Below are 15,842 nucleotides of genomic sequence, written 5' to 3' on the forward strand. Positions count from 1 at the left end.
GAGGAAAGCATGGGCAAAAGTCTTTATTGTGGTTCTCCATGGAGTATATGGATGAGGCAGGATAAGGAGCCGAGCAGACTTTGGATTGGATAGTTTAAATAGTTTTGGCTGGCCCTGGCCTGTAGGCGTGATCCCTACTTGCCTAGTACCTGGCCCTGGGGTGATTAGGGCACAGGAATATTGCCTCTTGAAGTAGAAAAGTCAGATAGAGGAGACAGTTCTGAGTTTGAGCTCTGATTGGTTAATGTGCATGTGAAAGGCACATTTCCCAGAGAGTAGTGAGGCCCTCGATGCCAGAGCTTCAAGAATACAGAGAATAAAGATTATAGTTAATACAGGACTCTGGAATGGAGAGAAGAGTCTAGGTAATGTGAAGTTAAGAACTTCTCCCCAGTATTCTCTTTGCTGTAACTCCAACATCCTAGGGAACCTCTCACCTCAGAACTTTTGCATTTGCTATTCCCTCTATCTAAACCACTCTTTACAAACATACCTCTGTGGCTTTCTCCCTCGTTTCCTTCACATCTTTACCTAAATAACACTGTTACATTAAATCTTTCCTTCATCACCTTTCTTAAAATGACACCCCTCCCAACAGTCCCTCTACCTTACCTTCTTTATTTTTCTTGGTAACACCACTTGCTAACATATATTTTGTTTGTTTTGTTGGGCGTCTCTCTCTCATAATTAGAATGCAAGCTCTATACAAAAGCAGGTTTTTTATTTTTTATTTTTTTGTAATATTTTGCTCTCTGCTGTGTCTTCATGATCTTGAACAGTGCCCGCACATGGTAGGTACTTAATAAATATTTGTTGAGTGAATGAATAAATGAATGAGCAGTGATGTTCAACATTCAACTTACAGCTGTTTTCTGTTCTCCTCAAACCTCCTATAACTGTCTGTTGTACACACAGCCTTGGGTCATGGTGCTTTGGACCAGGAACCCGGAGTAATGTCCAATTTGGGACAAAATGGTGCAGAGAGCAGGGTACCTCCGGGAGGAGAAACCACTGGAAGGTGGGCAAGAGTGGGAATTCAGAGTACAATTGAAGAATAAGAGGTGTCCAGCAGAACTGTAAGCACCTCCACCCCAATTCTCAAGGGGGCAAAGAGGAGTTTGAATTTGCCCAAGCATGTAGCATGGGCAATAAAATAATTTTATCTGAATATCTGAATATTAAAAAAAAAAGGGGGGCTGCAGGTGGCTAGAGGACTAGGGAACATATGGGTTACAGTGACCTTGCAAGATAGTCTTAGATAAAAGACAGAAATATTTAAAGAAAAAATATTTAATAATAAGAAGCAACCTGACTTTCTAATGTAACTGCAATTCATAAAAGAAAGGAAGCACATTGAGTTTTGTTGAAGAAACAAGGTTATTGATAGTGTCCTTTTCGGTACTTCCTTGAGGTTCTCTGGGCATTTCACTGATATATAAGAAACAAAAAACCTCACCATAAAATTTCATAGTTTGTGAGTCAATAGTGCAAGAATGTGCAATAATGCAGCAGCCTTGAGATAAATTAAAACACCACCATTGTTTCTAACTGCTTGGCATTTTATTCTCTTCACACATTTTCAAGATTCCATTTTGCAGATATTTTTTCCCAGTCGGTGCAGTACTTGCTTTGTTTGTCACCTAATTTTTCAATCACCTACTTCCAGCTGATAATAAAAGAAATGAATAATATCCTGAGTGTATGCGCAGGTCTGTGTTTGCATTACCAGTTGTAGGAACTACTTGTACATAATAATAGTAGACCAGTTCTCTAAAGTAAGGATAATTTATGTTTATGATGTGACAAGTCTGCTGTATACCTATGGAACACTGAATTTTATTATAAAGTTTTCTGATGAGATACAGTATACTTCAAACACATTTTAGTATAAGTGAATAAAATAATTTTTTTACTGTAAGTGATACAGAGAAGATATTTAAATGTTGAGAAAAGCCTTGTAATTTTTATGTTCACAGCTTTGTCAGAAAGATGTTATCTTCCCAGCAGCATCATGTTATCAAAGATGCAAACCTTAAATCAACAGCTGTTACACCTTCAGCAAGTTATGAATTTTTCCTGATTTATAGCAATCATTCTTTTTATTTCTTTTCTCAGTCAAGCAGGGAAATTAAGGTTATTTTCATGTAAAAGATACACACAATGTGGCTTAGTATTAGACATAATCCACATCTCTTACCTTTTAAATTAAATTGCTATTGAATTGAGTGTGATCCAAGGGTTCTTTTTGACTAATACCAGAAATATTATTAGTAAATAGAAGGTAGAAACAACATTATTTACATAAAAATAAAGAGAAGCTAACCCAGACATAATAACAGGAATCATTATTATGATTTTCATGATTTGTATTATACTGATATAGCAGAACAAAATGAAAATAAAAGCTAAAGAGATTTGTGGTAGTAGAGGAGAGAAATGCTACAGTTCTTTTTTGTTGTTGTTGGTTTTTGGTTCTCTTTTGAAAAATCTACTTTGCCTTAAATAGATCAGAGAAGGTATCTTTGGGTGAATTGAGGTAAACAATACATTAGAAGTTACAATCCACTTCTTAACAAGCTGAAAGTGACCTGGTAGTATCTAAAATTGTTTGCCCAAATTAAGAATAACATTTATTTAGTGTTTATAATGCAATACCTACTGTACTAAAATGTTTTCTGTAGGGCATTTACTATAATGCTAAGAGCTAAGTACTATTATCATCCCCACTTTCCTGATGAGACCCAGTGTCTGGCAGAGCGCTCAAGGTCTTAAATGGTGGAACAAGAATTCAAATCAGGTTGTTTGACTCATGAGAAGGAAGCCTCAGCAGATGGAACTCTTAACATTGCGAAACGCGGACTCCTGATTACAGGGAAGAATTTCTGGAGAATTCAAGCATCCTCTGACAGCAGGAAACATAGATAGTCATGTTCTTGATACGGTATTTACTGACACATTTGTGGGTTTACAAGGTTTATTTTATTTATCTCATGCACACTGTTGCTGTGGTACTATGTACCAGGTACTCTTCCAAGCACACTATAAATATTAACTGTGTACGAGAGGTAGTATGACCCCATTTTATAAACGAGAAAACTGAGGCATGGTTTAAATAACTTGCACAAGGAAACATAGATAGTAAATTATACACATTTGACATAGAGAGTTTGGCCTTATGGTCTGTGCTCACACCCACACTACCCTAAAGCTGCCTGTCTGTGCCATCAGCTATTACTTGAATACCCACCCTCCTTCCCAAACTCAGTGGCTTACAACAAGCATATACTTTGCTTGCTCACATGTCTTCTGGTCAAACATGGTTTGACTGACTTAGGAAGGGCTCAGCAGGATGGCTCTGCTTCCAAATGTGGACCGGATGGCCTCTGTTCCAGGCTGTTGGGTTTAGGTCTGCTATATATGTATTTTTTGATCGGTTTAGGCCGAAGAGGAGCTACTAGGCATGCTATTCTCAGGCAGTTCAGCAGAGCGCCAGAGCCAAGCCCAAACTACCCATCACATCTGCTAATGTGCCATTGGTCAAAGCAGGTGGGGACGATGGACAACATCAGTAATGCAGAAGTAGCTTCTTCCCTCAGTGGAAGGGAGAGGGTAGTGAATGTTTCCTGAACAGCAATCCAAATTATCACTCTCTCCTACTCAACCAGATTTAGGAGTGGGGGTGTGTATTAGTTAAGGTTTTTCTAGCTACTAAATTAGGTACATCTCCAAATTCCCCAAATCTTAATTGTTTAACATAATAATAGTTTATTTTTCCTGCACATGTCCTTTGGGCAGTGTTCATTTATGGACTCACCTAGATCCAAACCTAGTATCCTGCCTCTGCTTTTCTCTGTGTTCTCAGAGACCTCTCCACTCAGTCTGCAGATGCAGAAGAAGGAAGGTAAATTGGGCGTGAAATCTTGTTATGGACCAAATCTGGAAGTTGCATTCATTCTATTGGCTAGAACTCAGACACATGGCCACTTCTAACTCTGAGAAAGGCTGGAAAATAAACAGAATCATGAAATCAGAAAGAAGGATACATGGATTTGGTGAGAGCATCTAGTCAGTCTTTGTCCTGGATGGCAAAGTACTCTTGAAAAAGCAAAGACATTCAAGTGAGTGAAAACAAGGCATTGGTATTTGAGCTTGTGCTTCATGGTACCACAATATAGCCCAAACCAAGAAGGCTTGGATATATTTAGTCTATTTCTAAAGTAAAGATAAAATCTTCGTATCCAATCGTAGCTTTACGATAATGGAAGTGGAAAAGTGTTGGCTTTTTGAGGGGCTGGGAGGGCAGGTGGTCATGTGAAAGAAGGAAGCCATCTCTATTGATTCCTACCTATATCTTGTTCTGTAAAAATGGTCTTGGCATGAGAAAGCCCAGGGTTTGCACCAGAATAAAGCAGTCAGTATGTACAAAATGGGAAGTTTTGAAGTCCCAGAGCAGAGTATGAGTCTTTTGAGGAAAATATTTTGTGATGGCATGATTTCCCTGGAGCCATTTTTTAGAACAGATATTTCTCTTTGGTTTTATGAAAGTGTACTGCATTTCTGCAGGGTTTCAAAAAAAAAAAAAAAATCACATCTTCCCAGTTAATCTGCACTGTCTTTGAGGACCATGGCCTGTTAAAACTCTACATCATTACTTAACCTCATGGTTTTTCTTTTCTTTTTCGTTGTGTATATTTTTTTTAAATAAAATTACTCATAAAAGACAGGTGGAAGATGAAAGATTAAATCTATTCTTCTGTAGTGCTAAATCAAACTCAATTTTGAGGCAGAGCTGTGAAAATACTATGAAAACAAGTATTCAATTAAAGATGTTATTCATGATATGACTCACCAATTACTAATACAATTATAACACTTATTGCAATGAGTAGAAATTTAATTATATTACAGCAAAATACAAAATTGATGTTTCTTACCTTTTCGTTTTTAGGGATTTGAAGCATCTAAGTCACCTGCTGTAGCTGTCGGTTTTCAATCATTATTTATGTCAGATGTGTTATTCACTGACGAAAGCCAGGTTTTCCTTGCTCCCCTTAAAACACTTAGAACAGTTGTTTTTGTATCTTGATTTTTGACAAGTACTTTTTGTGTCAAAAACATTATGTCATAGCATATAAATCACTGCTTCAGTCCCTGCATGCATGACTTTCTAAAAAGAGATAAGATCTGTTAGATTCCTTTAAAGTGAAAAACCGATAAAACAGAACAAAGAGAAAAATAGTCTGCTGCATATCATCCACATTTTAATTCAGCTTATAGCTTTTACTTGGCCCATGTTATACAGCAAATTTAATTAGGAATGCGAGTGAGGCATTTTTGTGTAGATAACATGATAGTCCCATGGACAACTCTAATGATAAGAATTATGCTTTAATTGATTTTGTGATTTTCCTAGGAATTTCTATATCTTGTACCTTAACAAAAGAAATCTTGCAATGTTGTCAAAATTTAACTGGTTACTTAAGGTTGCTGTTTGTTTATTTGGTTTAGGTGGCCCTGAGAAATATTCCTTTATTTTCTGTCTTTCTCTTCTTTAAAGTACACTTGTTGGTTCATGGGAAAGAAACATTCTCTAATGTTAAAGCACCTGGTGCCTCAATATTCATATTTTTTAAGCTGAAATATCACAATAAGATCATTGTGGATAGAAACGAAGGAAATAAATCAGCTTATGAGATATTATCCTTCACTTTACATAATGAAAAACAAATACAGCTGTCATATTCTAACATTCACCATAGGTAACTTGAAAATATATATCACTATTTAACTTAGTGACAAAAGAGAGAGTGTCTATGGCTATGGGATGTACAGTATTCTGGCAATGTGTCATATTAAAACAAAGTAAATTGGCTCCTGGATGGTAAAACTGCAAAGAGCTTATCAAAGTGCTGAATCAGAGACTCAATGTATAGAAAAATATCTCCCCCATTTAGGAGTGAACAACACATTGGTGTTTATTAATCTTTGGAACAGGTTATAGCATTGTGCACTATTTTAAACTACAAAAGTATTGAAGTGGACTTTGATATGGGAAGAGTTGTCATTTTGTGACAGGAACCTGCATTTCTGACCATAGTGTTTGCTCTGAGGTGTTGGGGAGCTGTCGTAGTATTTTAACCTCTCTTTCCATAGTGGATGTGATTCAAGCTGGGGTCGATAGGATTTTTTTTTTTTTTTTTTTTTTTTTTTTTAGTTACAACCTGGAGCTGGGAGCGAAAGTGCTTCCACAGTTTGCAATAAGAGGGAGTAAGGCTAAAATGCAGCAAGAGAGAGAAGAGAGACTCTTGTTTGTGTTTGAACTCTTGTGTCTAGGCTCTAAAAATCCCAGAAGCTTCTGTGCTAAGGTTTAGTACTTCATTTTTGTGAGATTCAACAGTTTCTTTTCAATAAATATCCCCCCTCTTTTTTTTTTTTAATTTTTTCTTACTTCCAGAAGTTCAGGTTAAATTTCTATCACTTTCAACTGAAGGAATAAAAGAATCCTGGCATATATATAACATATACAGATATTTTCAATATAATCATGTATGTTTATTTGAATCAGAAAAATATTTAAAACTCCAACATCTTTTAAGCCTAGCATAATAAATTTTAATTCGATAATAAGGCATATTGGGTTATATGGTTTCAAGGAATTTTTATAGAATGTATTTATTTTTCCTTAAGTTCCCCAAAGATAAACTTTTATTTTATTTCATTTTGATATTGAGTGAGAAAACAAGTTTCTCAGTATTCATTTATCAGTAAACATTTATTGAGAACTGCTTTATACTACCAGTTCTAGGTGCTGAGGAGACAATAAAGCAAGCAAGATGTCTGCCTTCATGGAGCTTACATACGTGGTGTGACAATTAAGTTCGTGAACTCAACTAAAAAAAGTGCTACACATCTCATTGCTGAATATAACTATGGTCAACTTTGAAGTACTCCCCTTGGGAAGATATGCACTGGTGCCAGCACCTAGTCCACCTTTCAAAGCAATTTTGGAACTCTTTCTGGAATGGCCATCAGAGCTGTCATCGTATTACCCTTGATGTCCTGAATGTCATCAAAATGTCTTCCTTTCAATATTTTCTTAATCTTCCGGTAAAGAAAGAAGTCATTGGGGGCCAGATCAGGTGAATGGGGAGGGTGTTCCAATACAGTTATTTGTTTACTGGTTAAAAACCCCCTCGCAGACAGTGCTGTGTGACCTAGTGCATTGTCGTGATGAAAGAACCATGAATTGTTGGTGAAAAGTTGAGGTTGTTTTTTGTCTAACTTTTTCATGCAGCTTTTTCAGCACTTCCAAATAGTAAACTTGGTTAACTGTTTGTCCAATTGATACAAATTTATAATAAATAATCCCTCTGGTATTAAAAATTGGTAGCAACATTGTTTTGACTCTTGATTTGGACTAATAGAAATTTTTGGTCGTGGAGAATTGGCTGACTTGTATTGTGCACTTTGACGCTTTGTTTCAGGGTCATATTGGTACACCCATGTTTCATCACTGGTGGTAACACGGCCCAAAACATCATCTTGCCTCTCCAAAAGGTCTTGGCAAACTTCGACTCTCCTTTGTTTTTGTTCATTAGTGAACTCCTTTGGGACCATTTTGGCACATACTTTTCTCATGACAAGGTTTTTAGTTAAGAGTTTTCTAATTGCTTCTCTATTGATGTTTACTTGGTCTGCTATGCTTCTCACAGTCAGCTGGTGATTTTGATGCTCAGTTTGATGAATTCTTGCAATATTTTCATCAGTTCTGCTCGTTACTGGCCGCCCTGACCTTTCTTCATCAGTGAAACGTTCTCTCCCCTCAGAAAAATGTTTAATTCATTTGTACACTGCTGTTTTCTTCATGGCATTACCCCCATAAACTTAGACTAACATGTCCCTGATTTCACTTCTACTATTTCCAAGTTTAACAAGAAACTTAATGTTCGTTGCTGTAATTCAAGCTCAGACATTCTTGCGATAGCACAGAGAAACACACAACAACAATAATGAAAGCCACTCAGCAAGACGCTGTCACACTTCAACATGAACACAGCTGTGAGACACTGACATACCAAGGTTATGAAGCCTTACCGAGCTGTTTGTACAGTGCTGCCAATGTAAGCGTATGGTGGCAATTTCACGAACTTAATTGGCAGACCTCATATATCTTTGTTTAGATTTACTTTTTTAATGGATGGTCTAGGCATTATTATATACATGCTTCACTTTTTATAGTTTATTTAAAAATCAATACTTCTTAAAGCAGCATGTGTAAATCTTACCACAATATGTGTGGGTTTATCCTATCTATTTGTGATGTAATTGTCATGTATACCTCATTATTGAAAACCTATAAACAATGTCATAATATTTGCTTTTAACTCTCAATCAAATTGTAAAGATCTCAAGAGGCAAATAGTGCATATTTATCAATATATTTACTATTTCTGATGCTCTTTCTTTATTAATGGTGTTTTGAGTTTGCTCTAGTTTCATTTCCTTTTTGTCTGGATAACTTTTATTAGCAAGCCTACTGGCAACGAATTCTTTTAATTTTATTTCACCTGAGAATGTTTTTATTTCACCTTTATTCTTGAAGGATATTTTCATTAGATATAGAATTATTGGTTGACAGATCTTTTCTTCCAGTGCTTTTAAAATGTTGTTACATTTCCTCCTTGTCTCTTTGGTTTTTGATGAGAAATCCACAGTCATTGTAATTATTGTTCTCCTACAAATAATGTGTCATTTTTCTCTCGATACTTTTAATTTTTTTTCCTGCAGTTTCCACTAGTGTGCTGTGTATGAACATTCTGCAAATATGCCAAAAGAATTTATCCTGTTTGAGATTCATCAAGCTTCTTGAATTTGTAAATGTAGACCTTTTGCCAAATTTAGGAAGTTTTCACTAACTGTTTTTCTCAAATATTATTTTTTGAACTGCATTCATTCTCTTCTCCTTCTGGGATTCTGATGACACGGATGTTAGACCTTTTGCTATTGTCTCACATATCTTTAAGGACTTGTTCAAGTTTTCAATCTTTTTTTCTCTCTGTTGCTCAGATTGGATGATATCTATTAATCTGTCTTTAAGTTCACAGAATCTTGTCTCTGTCATTTAAAATCAGCTATTAAGAACATCTCTTGAGTTTTAAATTTTGGTTATTATATTTTTTCATCCTAAAGTTTCCATTTAGTCTTCTTTACAGCTTCTATTTGTTTGCTGAAACTTCTTATTTTTCCATTCATTTGAACAGTATTCACCCTTACTTGATGAACATTTTGGTAGTAGTACCTACCTTAAAATTTTTGTCAGACAATTTCAAAATTTGTGTCATTTCAGCATTGGCATTTGTTGATTATTTTTTCTTACACGGGTTGAGGTTTTCCTGGTTCTTAATATGTTGGGTAATTTGGGATTGTAGCATAAAGCATTTTGAATATTAAGTTATGAGAACTGGGCCTTGTTTAAATCTTATAAACATTGATATTTTTGTTTAGCAGGCACTTGACCTTATTGGCCCTAGTTATTGTCAGCCTTCTATGAATTGTGATTTCAGTGACAGTTTTGTTTCAAAATCTTTGCTGAGCTATGCAAATTTGTCCCACATCTGGTGGCCAGTCTGAGAATTGGCCAGGATTTTATCTCTCTGTTCAGTCATCAAAGTCTTTGATACGAGATCTGAAAATTAAGTTTGCGAACTTGTTGCAACAATGTTGCTAACCTTTTTTTGGTATCAGAGGGATTATTCATTATGAATTTGTACCAATTGGACAAATAGTTAACCAAGTTTACTATTTGGAAGTGCTGAAAAGGATGTGTGAAAACCTTAGCTGACCTGAACTTTTTGCCAACAATTCATGGCTCTTGCACCATGACAATGCACCAGCTCACAGGGCACTGTCTATGAGGGAGTTTTTAGCCAATAAACAAGTAACTGTTTTGGAACGCCCTCCTTGCTCACCTGATCTGGCCCCCAATGACTTATTTCTTTACCTGAAGATAAAGGAAATATTGAAAAGAAGACATTTTGATGACATTCGGGACATCAAGGATAATATGACGACAGCTCTGATGGCCATTCCAGAAAGGGTTCCAAAATTGCTTTGAGGAGGACAGACAGAGAAAAAGTAGAGGGTTTTGTCACCTTTTTGGAACCACAGATCCTCTGGTCAGAGTTTCCTTGGAGTTCTTCGTGCCTGTGGGCTCCTGCTGCCATGGTTACCACTGCCAGCCTACTCCTCAATCTTGAACTAGAGAGCTTCTTCCTGAGATCTTTCTGTCTATACCAGTGTGTACATCTGGTTCTTGGCCTGCCTGGAAACCAAACTGTGGGATACTAGAGAAAAAAGATAAATTCACTATTGATTCAGGGATGCTTTGAATCCCTGTCTTCTTCCCAAATATGTCTGCTGCTTTTCACTTTTAAGAGTCCTCAAATATCTGTTTCATCCATTGTGTCCTGATTTCATGACTGCATCCAATGGGAAAGACAGGTTGGAGGGTGCCTACTTCATCTTATCTAGAACTGGAACTGCCCATATCTACTTCTTGATAGTGATTGGTTAAGGAATAGCTTTTAACTCAATTCTGGCCAATGAGATATAAAATGAATCCTACTGTGGTATGGTCTCGTAGCAAAGTTTTCTCACTAATTAAGAGAGATACACAAGAAGAGATGCTTTCTTTATTTTACTTCTAAAAACTGTGATATCAAGATGTCATATATCAGACTACTGCTGCCATTTTGGTACCAGCCGTGGGAGAAAGGCAACACACAGATGACAGTGTAAACACATGAAAAGAACCTGGGTTTTTGATGACATGATTGCATCTGATGTACCTCAGGACTTCCTCTGATGATTGATACACACCTTCATTTAAGCTTGTTTGAGGTTTGGGGGTTTGAGGTTTTTACTTGCTGTCAAAAGTATCTTAAAGTACAGTATTCTTCTTTCTATATTTTGTACAAAGTTTTTTTGTTTGTTTTGTTTTGATCTGAACCCTTCAGAGAGTTCCCTCTGAGATCATCTATTTTTTTAAAGCTATCCTGTCCAACAAGATAGCCAACAGTTACATGTGAACACTTAAAATGTGGCTATTCTGAAGTAAGATGTGCTGTAAAGTGCAAGGCATACCAAATTTTGAAAATTTAGTTAAAAATAATGAAATAAAATATCATAATAAACGTTTATATTTTTTACATGTTGGAAGGATAATATTTTAAGATACTGTTTTAATCAATATTAAATTTCATTTGCTTATTTTAACTTTTTAAAGTATGGCTTCTAGGAAATTTAAAATTATATACATGACTCACATTATATTTCTATTGAACAGCACTGGATCCCAGACTTACGTATCCAACTGCTGATTCGACAGCTTCATCTAGAAACTGAGTAGGCATCTCAAATTTAGTATGTCCAAACTCAACTTCCTATATTTCTCTTCAAATATGTTTTTTTGTAGTCTTTCTCATCTTAGTCAATGACAACTCAGAACTTCAAGTTGCACAGGTCAAAACTTTGGATTTATCCTTGGTTCCTTCTTTTTCCTACCTCCTATATCTATCGGTACTGCATGCAGACACTATCTATAATCCAAACCTATTGCACTATTGTGTTCTGTACTTCCACTTGAATTCATGCTACCATCATCTATTACCTGTGTTATTGCAACTGTCTCTATTTTAAACAGAAATCAGAACGATCTTCTTAAGAAGTAAGATTATTTCACTTCTATGTTCATGGTCCTTCAGTGGTGTACCTTTTCACTCAGAATGAAAATGAAAATCTGGACCCGGTACCTCTTTGACCTGATCACATCCTACCCACTCCCTCATTCATTTCACTCCGGTCATGAGGCCTTCATGCTGATCTCAGACTTGTCCAGTGAACTCTGCAGAGTCTTTGCACTTAACGATGCACCTACCTGGATGCTTTTCTTCCAGATATCCCCACAGCTTGCTCTCCTACTTCCTTTGAGTCTCTACCCAAAAGTCTAAAATTTTATCGTGTGCCTCCAGCACACCCTGCTTCCTTTATCTTTTATTTTTCACCATAATATTTATTACCATCATACATTGTTTATTTTCTACCCTCCTTCCAAATATAAGCTCTACCAGGGCAGGGATTTTGTCTATTGTATTTCCTGCTGAATCCCCAGCCTCTAGGACAGGGGCTGTTGCATGGAAGGTACTCCATATCTATGAATCAATCATTTCTTATTCTCTCTTTAAAGATCATCCAGATTTCCTTTTTACAGTTTACCCCTTGGTATATTCTGAATTTTGATATGCTTTATTTCATACTCAAATAAAATTTAAATTTAAAAAAGAGAAAGAAGTAATAGCTTCAGAGTAATTTCTCCTATCTTCCATTTTCTCTCTGAGTGTTGAAATTATTAGCAGGTGCAAATAAGTACCTCACTGACAATTTCCTTAAGAGGGAAGGAAGGCTTCTAGCAAAATGTCCAGGTAGTTAATTTTGTAATTAATATCTTCTGCCTCTTTGCCGGTTTTATAATCTGCATTAATGGGTAATATTTATTTCCTGCCGATCTTTCCTTCCCTATAGGGAGCTAAAGTAGTTAAATTATCAGCCTCTTTCTGCTCCATTTACTTACTTTGTCCCTGGGAGGTTTTGGACTTGGCAAGAGAAACTGGGAATGTTTGTAGAGAAACTGGGAATGTTTGTGTCAGCTTTCGCCTTGTTTCACCTAGGAGTGAGTCTGCCCACAGAGAGCTTAAGTTTCCCTTTTCTCATTCTTGCTCTAAGTAATGTAAGCCTCTTTAAAACCATCATAGCCTGTGAACAACGGGCTTCATTTTCCTAATGAAGGGGTTACTACTGGAAGCAATGGTGGGAAACAGAAATGCTATTTACTGTGGCTTCTTCAAGATTTAAAATCTCTGCCAAAAAGCATCATCAAATTCTTCTAACTGGCCTTGCCATCTGTGGTTATTTTAATAATAGTATCATTTCAATTCATGACTTTTAGGATAATTTTCTAAGTGCTTCTCAGTATGCCACCAGTCAGGTGTATACGGTATACATGGCATATAGTCCTACCCTGTCTTCCTTCAAATATTTCTGTTTATTTGGAATACACTAGTTTTCCATCATTTCATATCATTTACTAAACTGTGGTGTTCAGTATGAGGCTCTATATATCACCTTATGTTGTTAGATTTATTTATTGTCCATTGTTTGCACATTAGTATAGAGATATCTGAGACTATGATGTTACTGATACCTTTCTTAATAACTTTCTCATGTGACTTATTGAATCTTTGCCATCATTTTATGTCTTCCTGATATATTCTATAACAGTGATTTTCAAACAGGGACGCACACAACCCTGGGGGTAAATGAGCTTTTTCAAAGGACATGGTATTAGAGTTGGGAATTTAATAGAAATGCATTGTGGATTCTATTGTAAATGATGCATTTAGCAACACCATTTGTAAGCCCAGCTCCCAATGATAATCTAATATATCTCTTCCTTTGGCTGTTAATTTCCACTGACCCCCTCATGATAAATAAAATAATCATCCACGGATACATAAACTAATTAAAAAATAAAGAGTACCTTAATTTCAATGAGATGAATTCTCAATAAAATTTTACTTTTATGTTTACTAATTCTAACAATATTTAATATATTTATGTTTTCATTGATTATGTACTAATAGCTTTTTTAATGATAATTCAATCCAGAAGAAAAGTTGTCATACTTAATGGTCCTATGACATTTTTGAAAATTAAAAATTAATTTATACACATATTTTATTGAAGAGACTATAACAGGTTGATCAATGAAAGACTTTCAAGCATAGCAATATATTGCATTAAGATCAAATTCTTTTGGGGACTGAGGAATGAAAATGTAAGTTCAGAGAGAAAAAGGAATGATATAAGATTTCTAACTGGCAAAGGAGAGCTTGTTCATGTATTCTTCAAATTATTATGTTATTTAGATTTATTTGACTCATATTAAACATGATGGAACAATTCTATTTTAAAATGCCATTCTTAAAATACACAAGAAATTATATCTTTTGCAATCATTTATACATATAATAAAGTTTTTAGATGTTAACTACAAGATGTGGAAGGTATATCGATAATTTAAAAAATCTTTTATAGAGTACAGGAAAAACACGCTTTTGAGTAAACTGTCAAATTTTATCTGGACATTTCCCCCCCCAACTTATCCTATACAATATAAATTCCTCTTGAAGAAGTTAGATAGTTTGTGAGTCAATACCTTACTAATTGTGTGACATGAATACATTCCTAACTCACCATGCCCATAGCTTAGAAATCCAAATCTCGTTCTTTGATTTTTATATCTATATCTATATTTAAATCTATATGTCTATGTCTATATCTAATCTATGCCTATACCTATATCTATACTTATATCTATACCTATACCATCTATATATCTCTAACTACTCACTTCTCACATACAACTTTATTTTTCCAAATCCCAATGTTCTGAGGAAAAAAGCAATGAAAGCAGTCAACTATCTCACTTTCTTACAAGGCAACAAGTACTTAAATTTTCTATAGACGATTTCATAATCCCTTTGGAAGTTTCCCAAATCTCTTGTATGGGAATTTTCCCTTTTCTGACCCCTATAAGAGGAAGGAGAATAATGCTTTCTCTTCAAAAGGTCCGCTTTTACTCATATGGTTGTATTTATATACCTATAAATACATCTATATATCCGTGTATCAATATATCTATATTCAGTCTCTTTTTCCCACATGACATGCACCGATGTAAGAAATTACTTAAAAATTTATTTTGTGTATTTAAATCCATGCACATACACACATATATTTATTGAGGTAATTTTCTACAACTGGGGTCACAATATATACTTTGTTGTTTCACCTCATTGTTCTTAACTACAACGTACAAAGTACCATGCTATATTCAACCATGTCCATATTGATGGCATGTAAAAGGCTTTCAAGGTTTAGTCTCTTAGTCACAAACAATGTTGCAAAGAACATTCTTACGAATATATCTTTGTGCTTTTGTTTGATTATTTCTCAAGGATAGATTTCTGTAAGTGGAATTACTTGGTCAACGACTGCACATGTTAAATTTAATGGATATTATCCTCCCAAAACAGCCATTTTACATTCAAAGAACAGTTGAAGAAATATACTTCCTTATACATCTTCATAAAAATACATATAATCCAATTTTATTATGTTTTTCAATCAAATAGGCAAAGAATAATTTCTTGTGGTTGTTTCAATTTGTGTTTCTCTGACTTCTGGTGCATTGCTCTGTAAGAAGTGGCATGCACTTAATTTGAGTTCCAGTAAGTATGTTACTGTTCTTTCTCCTCTAGCCATATTTATCTGCTCAGTATTATTTGGGTATGGCTTTTGATTCCCTTCTGACTCCTAAGAAACATATTTCCCAGTTTTCTTTTTTGGATCATTTCCTCTTTTATATTTTTGTCTTCATTTTTTAAAATAAACTGTATAGAGAGGTCTTCCTCAAGCCTGCTTATTTCACCTTAAGCAGTTGACTTGCTTAATGTAAATAGTTGGATATTGCTTCTGGCAAGAACACCAATCAAGGACACTCCTGGAAGGGCAAAAGGCATAATCACCTCACCTTCCATTTCTAGTCCTCCTGCTTTTGGTTTGTTTTTAATACTTTATTGTCAAGTGTTAGAAAGCTTTTTTTTTTTTTCTTTCTTTAAGGTGGTGCTGTTGAAACTTTTCCACAAAACTTGCTTCTATAAGCAGAGATGATCAACTTGGAAATAATGACTTGTTTTCTTATTCCAAACTTTTGAGTAAAATTG

The 15,842-nt window shown here is 35.3% G+C and overlaps 1 long non-coding RNA gene across 1 annotated transcript; it reads right to left on the minus strand.

Annotated features, from left to right (window-relative positions):
• Nucleotides 1-2,451: 2,451 nt before the first annotated feature.
• LOC117028121 (uncharacterized) lies at nucleotides 2,452-11,368 on the minus strand. Its single transcript, XR_004424083.1, has 3 exons — nucleotides 10,152-11,368; nucleotides 4,935-5,167; nucleotides 2,452-4,002 (listed from the first exon to the last, which is right to left on the minus strand). It is a non-coding gene; the product is annotated as an uncharacterized LOC117028121 (long non-coding RNA).
• Nucleotides 11,369-15,842: the final 4,474 nt, after the last annotated feature.

Source organism: Rhinolophus ferrumequinum, chromosome 10 (genome assembly GCF_004115265.2).
Source record: "Rhinolophus ferrumequinum isolate MPI-CBG mRhiFer1 chromosome 10, mRhiFer1_v1.p, whole genome shotgun sequence".
Classification (NCBI taxonomy): domain Eukaryota; kingdom Metazoa; phylum Chordata; class Mammalia; order Chiroptera; family Rhinolophidae; genus Rhinolophus; species Rhinolophus ferrumequinum.